At 40.1% G+C, this 12,244-nt stretch overlaps 1 protein-coding gene and 1 non-coding gene across 4 annotated transcripts in view; one reads left to right on the top strand and one right to left on the bottom strand.

Moving 5' to 3' along the window:
* The window catches only part of BCAR3 (BCAR3 adaptor protein, NSP family member), a 117,312-nt gene extending 105,147 nt beyond the window's left edge, over positions 1-12,165 (bottom strand). For all 3 annotated transcript variants that reach the window (XM_074599438.1, XM_074599441.1, XM_074599440.1), the window contains exon 1: positions 7,474-12,165. The gene's annotated coding sequence lies outside the window, so the exon portion shown is untranslated. The remainder of the gene's footprint in view (positions 1-7,473) is intronic.
* On the top strand, positions 7,293-7,377 carry TRNAR-UCU (transfer RNA arginine (anticodon UCU)). Its single transcript is given in 2 exon segments — positions 7,293-7,329; positions 7,342-7,377. It is a non-coding gene; the product is annotated as a tRNA-Arg (tRNA).
* Positions 12,166-12,244: the final 79 nt, after the last annotated feature.

The following is a 12,244-nucleotide window of genomic DNA, read 5'->3' as shown; positions in this document are numbered from 1 at the left end:
GGCAAAAATCACCTGCATTTTCTCTGTTAAAGTGAGCATTGTGCCAACTCTGTCCATTACAAAAAGCGAGGTACTCCAGGCCAAAATATACTCTTACTAACAATGATATAGCCTTGAAATAACTCCACTGGCTTGGTTTTGTTCAGAATGATTCAAATGAAAGCAGAAGTTAACCCAGTGTTTTTACTTACAAAACGTTCCTGTTATCTGCACTGAACCAGATGACTGCACTGCACCAGTGCTTCAACGCTGCACATCGTTCCCAGAGCACATGGGTGAGGAGAGAAAGCAAATACCGCATTTAAACAGTGCAGAAGGCAGTAAGGATTTTTTTTTTTTTTTGATTGTTTCACGTTCATGATCCTTTAATTGTATATACAAATGCAGGCTTTTAATCTGCATACTTGATGATGAGCAAAATTTATATATCAATAATCTCAACATACTACACCTTAGCACATATGCTAGAGAAACATGTCCTGCTCCTCTCGATTATTTTGGAAGTCTTGAGGCCAAATCTGTATACTTGCTGTTGGTTTTCTAGTATTTGTTTTCTAAGTAAACTCTGGCAGAGGCAGCATAAGCTTTATCAGTGTCTCAAGTTTATCTGGACAATACAACTGCTTCATTCTTACAAAAATGAAGAACCAAGTAATTGAGCTGAGGAAGCAACTGAATAAACAGGCAACAGGGGAACTCCGTCACCCATTTAGTAAACCCATACAAAGGAGAAGGGAACCTTGTTGAAAAGCAGCTAAGCCACTTGGGTAGATTCTATTAGGTATCTTTTGCCATTCAGGTTTGCTATAGGGAAAGTGACAAACAAAATAAGGTACATAATAAGGCATTTCCAGAGGAAGCTTTATCTCAAAACTTCAAAGTTACCTTGTAGATGACTAACTTGCACAACAACATGTGGAATAAGAAAGCATCTACTGTCTATACTTTACAGAAGGGAAAACGGAGCAGACTGCCTACAGTCACACAGCATGGTAGCTGCATGGCTGGAATAAGAATCCAGAAGTTCAGGATTAAATCACTAGACCACAGATACATACTTCTTCTTATGATCTGCATAGGAGCATCTGAAAAGCTTTAAAGGAACAACTCATTGACTTGATGTTAATTTAAAAAAAATAAAAGCCCAGATGGTTACACCTAGATTTCAAAATGTAAGACAAGAACAAAACTTTGCACTGTCAACTTTGTCTTTGATAATTACTAACTTAAGGATGTAGTCTTTAAGACTGCTTTGGCACTAAAGGTAAACTGAGGATTAACTTGAGACAAAAATAGGTGTTGCTTATCACTTTCTTTGCTCTGGAAATTACAAATAACATAAAAAGAGATTAGATATAATTTCATAATACCAAAGAGACAACCTTAAGATGAAGAAGAACAGATGTTTACAGAAAAATAATGTGAATGAAATCATGTGTCTAGGATTTCACACACGCACGCACACACACAAAAAGTGGAACTAAGGTAAACAGAAATGAAGAGCTGCAACACAAACCGAAATCCCAGCACAGGGAGGCCAAAGATGAAGGGTAGTTGTAGTTAAGAAAATTCTTTCAAAATGCATCCCAGATGAGTACTTTGCATAGAATACCACCTGAGAAAAGTAGACAAAAGGACACTGAAAAGAGCTGCATGACTAAAACAGTTTGAGAAATGAGAATCTTGGGCATATTACCAAACTTGGAATGTTGATAAAAAGCAAAAGAACATCTTTTCAGAATAACACAGACAGGCTCTCCTTTGGCAACAGAAATGCATTAAAAGTTACACTTCTGAAATGCAGTGGAATACAAGATGAGGGACATGCAGAACTATATAGCATCACTGAAAAGATGCTAGTAGCTAATTCTCACTGTGTTAAGCTATGGAAAATTTCAAAATAAAATTTCAAAGTAGAAAATGCCCACCAACCAAGCAAGAAATAATTCTGCAAAGCAAATTCCCACTGGAAACCAAGCACAAAATTCTGAAAAATACTCATAAAATGTGATTTTAAGAATAACAAAAAAGGGTGCTTTTTAAGAAAGGATGTTTGACACAAATCTTACGCATTTCTGAAAGAAAATTTGATATCCCTTGATGAAAAAACACATTCAATTAACAACAGAAAATGTTGACATTGTCTTGAAACAGACTCCCATCTCTCTGGAAGTCAGATGTACTCCACTTTAGGCGAGAGGCACTAGCTGGCACTTCGAATGTCCTGTTGCAGTGCTCAGAGAGATTCCACGTGACTGCATGGGTTTCGCACTAATAGGGAGCACTCTTGAAGTAAATGTTTGTCATGCATTTGCCACTTCAATCGTCCAGAAAAAAAAAAAATAATAAAAAAAATCTGTATGTGTGATTATGGAAATTGATTTCTGGAAGTGTTGAGTATCTCCTGCAAGGTGCTAATGCTCCAGTTGTTTTCAGTGAAAACAGTCAATAGCAGTATCACAAAGGATATGGGAATTAAGGATAAAAAGCACCTTGTAGTCAGGATTTTCATCCTTTTGTGGTATGAAGAAAGCACTCTTGACCCTGACTGCAATAATCTGCATTTATTAAAAACGTTCCTTTGGCTAGTAGTCTGTACCATTGCAGTGAGTGGCCTCCAAATGTACATATTCAGGAAGCAGGAAAAACATGGGGGAGAACCCTCACAAAAACGAAGTCACTGTAAACACCTGGATTTACATACTTTGCTTCCTGAAGAAAAGGTAACAACAAATATAGAAATAAAATAACATATAAAGAATAAATCAGTAAGAAATTAATAATAAATGCATGGTAGATAAATACATTACATAATAAAACTGTAAATATGAATGATGAAAATATAAATATCATTTCACTTTTATTCCAAAAGAAAGTATTAGAAGGAATTTGAGCAAATAAGAATGAACTGCAAGTGACACCATTCAACCAGTTCCTAGGGTCTTCACCAATTGCATCATCACAGAAAAAAATGACTACGTTTCATGGAATGTACACCAGGTATTTAAAAATTACTATTAAAAAATTACTTATGCAACATGAGGAAAGGGGTTCAAACTTTTACATCAGAAGATTGTATTCATCTCACAGGCAGCTCTGCAGCAGCTGCTCTGTTAATAGAGTCATGTAGAATTAACGTTGTCTGTAGAATTAACACTGTACTCCCTTGTAGGACTGATTTGGCATGATTGAGCTCAAGTCTCCCCAACTCCTGAAGACACTGCCCTTGGGCATTACTCCCACCTACCCAAATATACGTGAGAGGACAGAATATATATTAGTCCAACAACAGCCATAAATAAGATTAATTGGAAGAGGTTTTTAACAGCAGTCATCCTGCCGGCAGCCTGACAAAGAGGGGTAATTCTCCAATGCCCTGATAGTCACAGAGATTACAGCCCCCACTGAGGAAAAGGCAGAGATGCAAAAGCATCTATAACATGAAGCATTTATCTTCATGTTAAGAAACTAACTAAATAATAAATAAAAAGATTGTAAACTACTGAAAGAAACCCTCCCTGAAAGCGTTCTTTTCAGTATCCTCAGGCCCTGTGCATCCCCGCATTTTTCACACTAGTTCCAAGAGTGCTTTCCCTTGCTGCACTACACTGATGAATCATTACAGTAGTAGTGTTGTAATAATCCCCACTTCAACTGAGAGAAAGAAAAGAACCTGAAATGTACAGATTGTGTAAGTGTCCTATTTAGGTAATCTACACATTACAACCTCTTTGTCTGCAGCCTTCTATGACCTCTTGCTCTCAACAAGTATATTTACTATAAAGGTTCTCAGGGAAAGATGATGCCACTCACAACAAACATCTGTGGAAGCTCTGTAAATTTGGAAACTGCCTTTTTAATAAATTCACTGAAGCTCAAACCTTGATAAAATTAATTGGATTTACAGTACATAGCACTTTTTTCTTCATTGTGACAGAAGTTAATGCTGAAACCCAAGTTGTAAAAAGTCGAAGAACACTTTAATTCCATAATTTCTAGATTTTTTTTTTTTCCAATCAATGGAAGAGCGCTATAAGACAGTGCTATTTTTGGCCTGCCGTTGATACACTTGCAGTCTTGTGTCAAGGTATTCCTACCTCAGTTTCTCCTCCTATTTAAAATTAGCAAAATGGCACCTGGATGAGTTCAACGAAAATTTTCTATGTGCCAGTAACTAAAACCAGCACAACTGTACTCCAAGAAACTTCTACTCCCTGAAACAGAGCATAAAGTTGAAGAGGAGCAAAGTTGAAAGCCAGTGTGCAACAGAAGTGGACTTCAGCTGCTCCCAGAAGAAGGAAAGTCCAAAGGACCCATCCAGGTCCAGCTGCCAGCAAAGGTTAATCTCATCTGTTGTTTTTGCCTAACATACCACATTTCATTAGTTCACGAACAGAGAGCTGTCCTGTCTCTCATGCAGCAGCTCCATCTGCTGTCCAAAAGGAACGGTGGACTTTGCATTGAGACTACATTTACAAAATAAAAAAGAAATCTGACTTGAATCTATCATTCTGTGAATAACTTGAAATATCTCCGGAAACCTTCCAAACACCTCCCCAGTCAGTCCTCCTGCATGAACAGAACCCACAGCCAACCTTTACCTACCGGTGTAAACCAACTAAACAAAACAAATATGTAAGAGGAAATAATCATCTAAGCATCGGGATTCTTTACCTGTACATCTTCAGAACTAGTCTTCTCACAGCAAACTCCTATTCTTCACTACCTGCAGCCGTTTAGTGCTGTGGTGTCCAAAGGTACCACGTTACCAAATCACATCAGTGAGATACCGATGCTCACTTCACCGCACAATAAATGTGCCCAAGGTATTCAAAGACTACAAGATGTTTATGGAGATTTGTCTGTTACAAGTGGTTTATCTGAGTTGCACAACATAAATTTAAGCTTATTGTTCTGAAGATCAACTCAGTTTTTAAAAACAAAAGTTTTGTTTCTTTTATGCAGCTCAGGGCCTTAAGGACTCAAATTAAACTCTCCACTCTTTGCATTCCTTTACCAGGAGCACTACTAAGTTCTCTCCCTAACAGAACAGTTTTGGCAAGACTGTATGGACCCAGAGATTGTAAATTCAATCAGACCTGCTCTGAATCTTGTCAACTTGGCGATTCTTGGTCTGTGTTTACAACTGCTGTGGCTCCACAAGAGTTTGTTAGCTCGGGGGGTATACCTCCAATACAGTACTTGCTGTAACTACTGAACCTTTCCAGTAACCCCCCAGTTTCTGGGCAGTCCTGCAGGAGCTATTTAATAATCAGCCAGCTCGTGAGCTTTGGCTTGCTGCTGGCCACAGGCGCACTAGCTGACTTCATGGGAATCACGGGGCATACTACCAGTGTGCCTTCGTTATCCGAGTCACCTTGGTTATTCATTACACTCGTTATCTCAGCCCTTGATGCAATGCTAGTAGATTGTGTACCCTAATCAGCTTGTACATTGATTTGATTAGCCTCCTGGTTCCTCACATTTTAGGGTGCACTTATTTCCACGTTTTTCTCCACTCTTACAGATACTGATACTTTTAAATTATTATCAAGTGAAACACAAGATTCTCACAAAAACGTTTTACTGCATACCCTAGGCGACGGCACTACAGAGCAGATCTTCTTCCAGCCCTGCCTGCTCCGGCCACAGCTCACTCCCCTGAACCCCTCAGCGTGACCTGGTGCCTGGTAGCCCCATGCCCCCTCTCCGAGCCCAGCCAGGGTGGCTACAGGAGAGCCAAGCTGGGGAGTCATTCCAGTAGCAGAAAGCCATTGGCTTCACCTGGGCTTAGAATTCAGTTTTGGGGAGGGTTGAAGAAGGAATAACCTCATAGTCATGGCTTTTGGGGTTTCTAATGTGCCTACTCTTGATTTTAAAAAATAACATCAAAGACTTGTTTCAGACCACAGTTACAGGTTTTTAAGGGATAAGTCTTGTTTTACTAAATCCACTGAGGGTTTTACGGTGATTTTAGAACAGATATAGTTCAGTCATTACTCCCTTTAATGGATTTAGTAATAGACATTCACAGTATTTGGAACAATGATCCAAGTCCACTGTAATGTTTTCATCCACATTGAAAATATTGTCACGCAATAGAACAGTATCCCTAACTTATTTTCTTTTTTGTTCTTTCAATTTACAAGGGGCTTTTTAATGTCTCCAAAATATTATCAGTCGCTAATTTCCAGGTGTGATTCCCACATCCTATTTCTCTACCTGTCGACTCACAATAAGTTGCTGCAGTGTCTAGCAGAGATTGGATGGACACATTTTTATTGGTCACCTATGCCTTGTCTTTCAGATTCTCACACAGTATTTTTGTTGTCTCATGTGGCACTGGAAAGCCAGCAAAATGCTGTGGTCCATGGGATGCCCAGTAAACATAACCACAGTTTTCCAGGTTCCTTTAATTCAGATGCTATTGTTTAAAACCCAAACTAAAACCCCTCTGTTTGTTTAAACTGTCCCTAAAAACCTACAATGCTGGAAATCAACAATGTTAAAATAACCTGGTTCCAAATAATTTTGGAACTGACCCAGTGTAGTTTCCATATCCCTGATGCTATGACTGAAAGGGGCTTTGCCTGAAATGTTCATGTTTACTCCAGAACTGGACTGCTGTTAAAAGCACATTATAAATAACTGCAACGTGAGTAATGTTCATATTTGTAAAAGCAAAATCATTTGATCTAATCCATCAATGTATCACCTTCATCTGTGTAAAAAGACCCAATCATATAATAGAGTCATAGAATGGTTCAGGTTGGAAGGGACCATAAAGATCATCTAGTTCCAACCCCGCTGCCATGGGCAGGGACACCTCCCACTAGACCCTATAAAGGCTTATGTAAATTTATGGCTGTTTAGAGGAACAGTTCCCCAACGTAAGGCGATTGTGGAATATAATTATATTCTCCCAAACATAAGGATTAACTCGGAAAACGCCCAAGTGGGATGACGACAAATATTTTATATTGATTACTAATGAACTTTTAAAAAGTCGGTCTTTCACAAGAAATAATGACGTAGCCCTACAGCGAGCGCTTCAAAGCAAGATGTGGGCCGCACCCGGGAGCCGGTCGGGGGCAGCGATCAAGCGGCACGTAGAGGCGGCCCCACATTCGTTTAAACAGCGGTTTGGAAGTCCGACCCTGTTCATGCTGGTGAAGAACAAGAAGGAAAACGAAGAGCCCGCCGCCCCCGCCCGTGGCGGAGGCCCCCCGCCGCCCCCCGAGGGGAGTCTCGCGCGCAGGCTCTCTGGGCAGTGCGCAAAAACTCCAACAGGTGGCTCCGTGGCGCAATGGATAGCGCATTGGACTTCTAGAGGGTGAAGGGATTCAAAGGTTCCGGGTTCGAGTCCCGGCGGAGTCGTGTCTCTCCTTTTTTTTTTTTTCCCCTTTCCCCTCTTTCTTTCCTCCTCACTCCCCTTTTGGGTTAAATTTTTTACCCTGCTCTCCCGTCCCTTACCTCATCGCCGGAAAAATAAGTTCCGCCGACCTGGCGCTTCCCGGCCTCCGGCTCCCGTCAGCGAGGCGCTCTGGGCCCGCCTCCCGGCGCGCCTGAGAGCGGGGATGGCTGGGAGCGGGCGGAGACAACGGCAGCGGCTTCCATCGAGCGGGGCGGCTAAGCAGCCGCCTCCGCCCCAATCTCCGCTGGGCCCCGGCGACGCTGAGGTGTTTCACCGCCGGCGAGAAAGGCGGAGGGCCGAGGGGGGCCGCCGTCTGCCGGCGGGAGAAGGGCTGCCCTCCGCCCCGCCCCGTCCCTTAGGCCCGGAGCCCGCGGCGGGAAGGCGGCAGCTCGCGCACGCAGCCCCCGTTTTTAAGAATCCACACAAAAGAAAAGCCACCGCGCAAACCCCTGCGACAGCGACGGCTCCGGGAGAGTCGTCAGTACCTAAAAACCCGCCGCCTCACGCTGTGAGGCTTCCAGGACAGTCTTCGGAAAGTAATTTTACTGGAAAATAAGACACTGTTTTTCACTTCAGCCCACCACACGTTCCTGGTTAAAGGTATTTTCAAGCAACAGAACAAGCCGACAAAACGCAGTAGACAACGCTGAAGCATTTCACACTTGAATTAATACCATCTTCTCTTCCTAACTCACACATACCTACAGACAGAGGATAAAGAGCCATTTTAGCAGCAGCAATCAAATATCAAATATAAAAACCCAAGTAAATAAAAGCAGCAGCAGCACTGAACAAACCTCCTTCATTTTGCTCAGGATTTAATTAAATTATAAATTCATCTGATTCATGATTTCATTAAATTTGTGGGAGTTTTGATAAATTATTTATAATCCTGCATGTGTGACCGGCTTCTTTTCCAAACTGTAATATTTAAAAGCGATAAAGGAAAAATACACATAATTTAAACGAAACACACCATCAGGAGCATTGATGATCACTGTTCTGCAGCACAGTAACCTGCTCAAGAATGCCATCTAGCTATAAAATATATATAACCCTTTACAGAAACATCAAACTTTCTCAGAATTTGCAGAAAAAACATCTCTACATTAACTTCATAAAATGCAACTAAATCAAATGGCAGAAGACAAAACGTTCCTCCTTGGTCTGTCACTTCCAGCAACGCTTTTCAGTCCAAATATTATTTCCCTTTATACTTCTTCTATTTAAGGACAGCTTCATAAAAGTTGCTTAGTTCCAAGTCAAACAAAAAATCTGAAGGCAGAGGCTTTTACATATACAAGTTTGCATCTTGCGAGCAATATTTACAGAATCAATACTCTAAAAATGCAGAAGTTAGTTAAGGGCTACAGTCCAAAAGAAATAGAGAGCAGGGCATTTCCTAGAGGTTAAGCACGGGGACTCTCCGTATGGTACGGCTCTCCTACCACGCTGGCCCTGTAACACATTCTAATGCGAACCCGAGTGGAAAAGTATAGGAACACAATCCAAAAAATACTTGTATGAAGAGGGCTTTGAGGAAAACGTTGCACAGAATGCATGAAGAGAATCAGGAAAAAAAATTCAAGAATTCTAGCAAGCAATGTAAATTGGACAGATGCTGCTTGCTACGAATTTATGGAATAGCATTTCTGTCCTAAAACCAGGACATGGAGTAATTAAAAAAAGAAAGCAACGTAAATGCAAAGAGGCAGTCTAATAATCCTTCTATCTGACTGGATACGAAGAACCTCTTTGCTGTGAGGACAGTCGAGCAGTGGAGCTCTGGGAGATGCGCAGTCTCCATCCTTGCAGGATTTCAAGACCGCGTAAAGCCCTGAGCAACCTGGTCTGACCCTGCTCCAAGCAGGAGGCTGGGCAGGACAAGCTCTCACGGTCCCTGCCACCCTCCATTACAGCAGGATTCCAAGTCTCAGCAAGACTTACCTAGGCAGGCTCCTGTGGTAAAGACAGGACCTCTCAAAAATTAAGAGATCAAAAACAGTTTTATCACATGGAAAATAGCAGGAAGAAAATTAAATTTTCCTTAAGTTTTAAGGAGACTAAGTTGATTGCAAAGATTAAAGACCTCAAAAGATGGAAAAAGAAATGTGAACAATGAGAGCATGACAGAGAAAAGCGAGAGGTATTTTCCTTCTGTTCCTAAACTAACCATGCCTACTAGTGGCACCACACCAGCAATGCCTCGGCCACTGTCAGCCCAATCCTTTTTCATTAGAGCCTTCCGACTGCAACATCTCGGAGATGGACTGTGAACTCACTGGGCTGTACAACCACTGGGTAGTCCCCACCTCAGGGGCAAGAAGCAAAAGGAATACTGGCAAAACCAAGGGGAGCATAAAGAAACAGGAGAAAGAAATTACTACGGTCTGCACAAAACATTCCAGTGACATCCGAAACAGCAGTAAGCGCATATATAAAAAGCCCCAACATGGTACCTACTGCCTTTCAATCTCAGAGAAATTTGTTAATAATGGTTTCTGTCAATAAAGGCAAAATTACAAATTAATACAAATATTTTGGACAACCATTAGAAGAAACATTTATAAGCAAAGTTTTTCAAACGATGCTAGTGTTTCACAAATAATTTATGTATTTGAGTATTTTCACGGAAATCTGATAATTTATGCAATACCATGGTACATTTTGTTTCTACTCTCTCCCCAGCAACCTAAATCATATTGTCAATTTCAGTCAAATTTAATTGAAAGGTAGAGGAGTCCAAAATACTACCTGCCTATGCTTTTATGAAAATTGGTGGTTGAGAAAAGGTACACTAGTGCCTTAGCTAAAAGCGGCTGAAGCACAAGCTCAGGCAATAGCTGAGCGGCAAACCAGCAAACACAGCCTGCAAGTACTACCCTGCAAACACTCCGGTACATCTCACCTCTGGTTCACAGAGAGGAACACGGACACGTGCTGGGCACAGTGTGTAACAAAACAGAAGACATTAGAAAAATCAAAGGAAGGGAAAGGATATAGAGCATAGAACAAATCCCTCGCTAGCTATGTTGTACATGAAGTAATTTCTGTAACTAGCTATTGAGCAGCCTGAGCAACAGACATCGAGTTGTTGCTTGCTGTGTAACACCAAAGCTTGTGTTTCTCTTTGAAGGTCTTTCAGAGTTGTAAGCTGCTTTTCCAAACTTGCATTTGAACATCCCAGGATGCAACAGAATGGCAATTACTGTGGTGCCTTGTTTTCTTTCCTCAGTGTTCAGTATTTTTTTTTTTGTGCTTCCATGTCTCATCCAGAGAACAAGACACCATAGTTGTTTTTATTGGCTTTTTTACCATTTACAGAGAATCGAGATATTAGTATACATATAATTAATGTGGGTTATTAATAATAATAATATATAATTAATATGTTCTAATACATATAATTGTATTAGAATAGCATCTGCACATTATCTGAGACTTGGGGACAGGTGGTTCTACTTGTACGTGTTTGATACTTCCCAATGAATTCACTTGGCTTTGCATGCCTTTCATCTCTCCAGGCAGTGAAGACTTTTCAAGGAATCTACATTCCCAGCTGTCTCTGGTAGCAAAACATTATGGTCAACTTCAGAAGAATATAAAAAACTCCAAAGGATCAGGGGAAAATTTCTTTCAAGCTTCAGCTGGTGATCAATATATACCACGATGTTGATTTCATTTTATCTATCTCCAGTGCAAATAGCTAATGGTTAAAAAAACCAACTAGTTCGCATTCTCAGTAGTAGAAAATTTCATGGTTAAACACTGGTCAAGAGCATACTTCTTGTTTAAGATCTGCAGCCTTTAAAATTCAATGCTCATATGATAAGGATACAATCAACACCGCTGGTCCGCTGATAATCACTTCTAAATCTTTCTCACCCAATCCACCTAAGACAATGTAGTGACAGTTTTACTTCTTCTATTATCCATCTTTTCTGCTACCTGAGTAAGTAACGGAGTTACACTAATTGTAACAGCAATAAAATAACCAAGTCATTAAAAACCAACCAAACACCACAACAGTTCTGACAATCACAAAAGGTTATGAACCGTCACTAAAGCAGAACTGTGCTGAAGCCATCTCTGGTTCCATAACAGTATCAGAGGCCTTCCAAACTCACTCTATTCATTTACCTGAAGAACTATTCCAAGACAGCTACAAGACCACAGTCTGCACACTACACCCTAGACAATGGATCCCACTGCCAAGTCATTTTCAGAAAGATCGTCAGAAAATTATCAAATGGTAAAAAATAATAAAAGCAACATATGACTGAATGCTACAATTTTATATATAAATAATACATATTTTCATTGTTTTATCCACTAAACAATATGAAATTTATATCTTATTTACTATTTGTTTATATTAATTTATAAATTATATATATTATTTATATTTTAATATAAATATGTATGTATGTATATATGCTGAATTCCAGGATATTCTCAATCCTGTTATGGTCAATGTTGAAATAAACCCTTCAAAACCAAACTATTTCTCAATACCTTCTATTACGGAATTGGCCAGCAGCACCTCTGTAAAGACATGGGAAAATTCATTCTGGCACATAATGGGCGCCAAGGTGAATTACACACATAACTTTAAACTGAATTTACTAATTCATTGATGTAAAGACTGAAGCCTGAAAAGACCACAATCCCTGAAGTTGGATTTTGTGCTCAGATTTAACAATATGCTTTCATATCATTATCTTTTTACATAACGTTAATTTAAATAAAAATTTAATTTTAAAATATAAATTAATTTAAATTTAGATACTTGATAATTTGATAAAGCTCCCTGCCAAATTCCCACTACAA

The sequence above is a fragment of the Larus michahellis genome, chromosome 8, assembly GCF_964199755.1.
Source record: "Larus michahellis chromosome 8, bLarMic1.1, whole genome shotgun sequence".
Taxonomy (NCBI): domain Eukaryota; kingdom Metazoa; phylum Chordata; class Aves; order Charadriiformes; family Laridae; genus Larus; species Larus michahellis.
The sequence above is the reverse complement of the archived record's forward strand: the minus strand, read 5'-3'. Positions and strand labels throughout refer to the sequence as shown.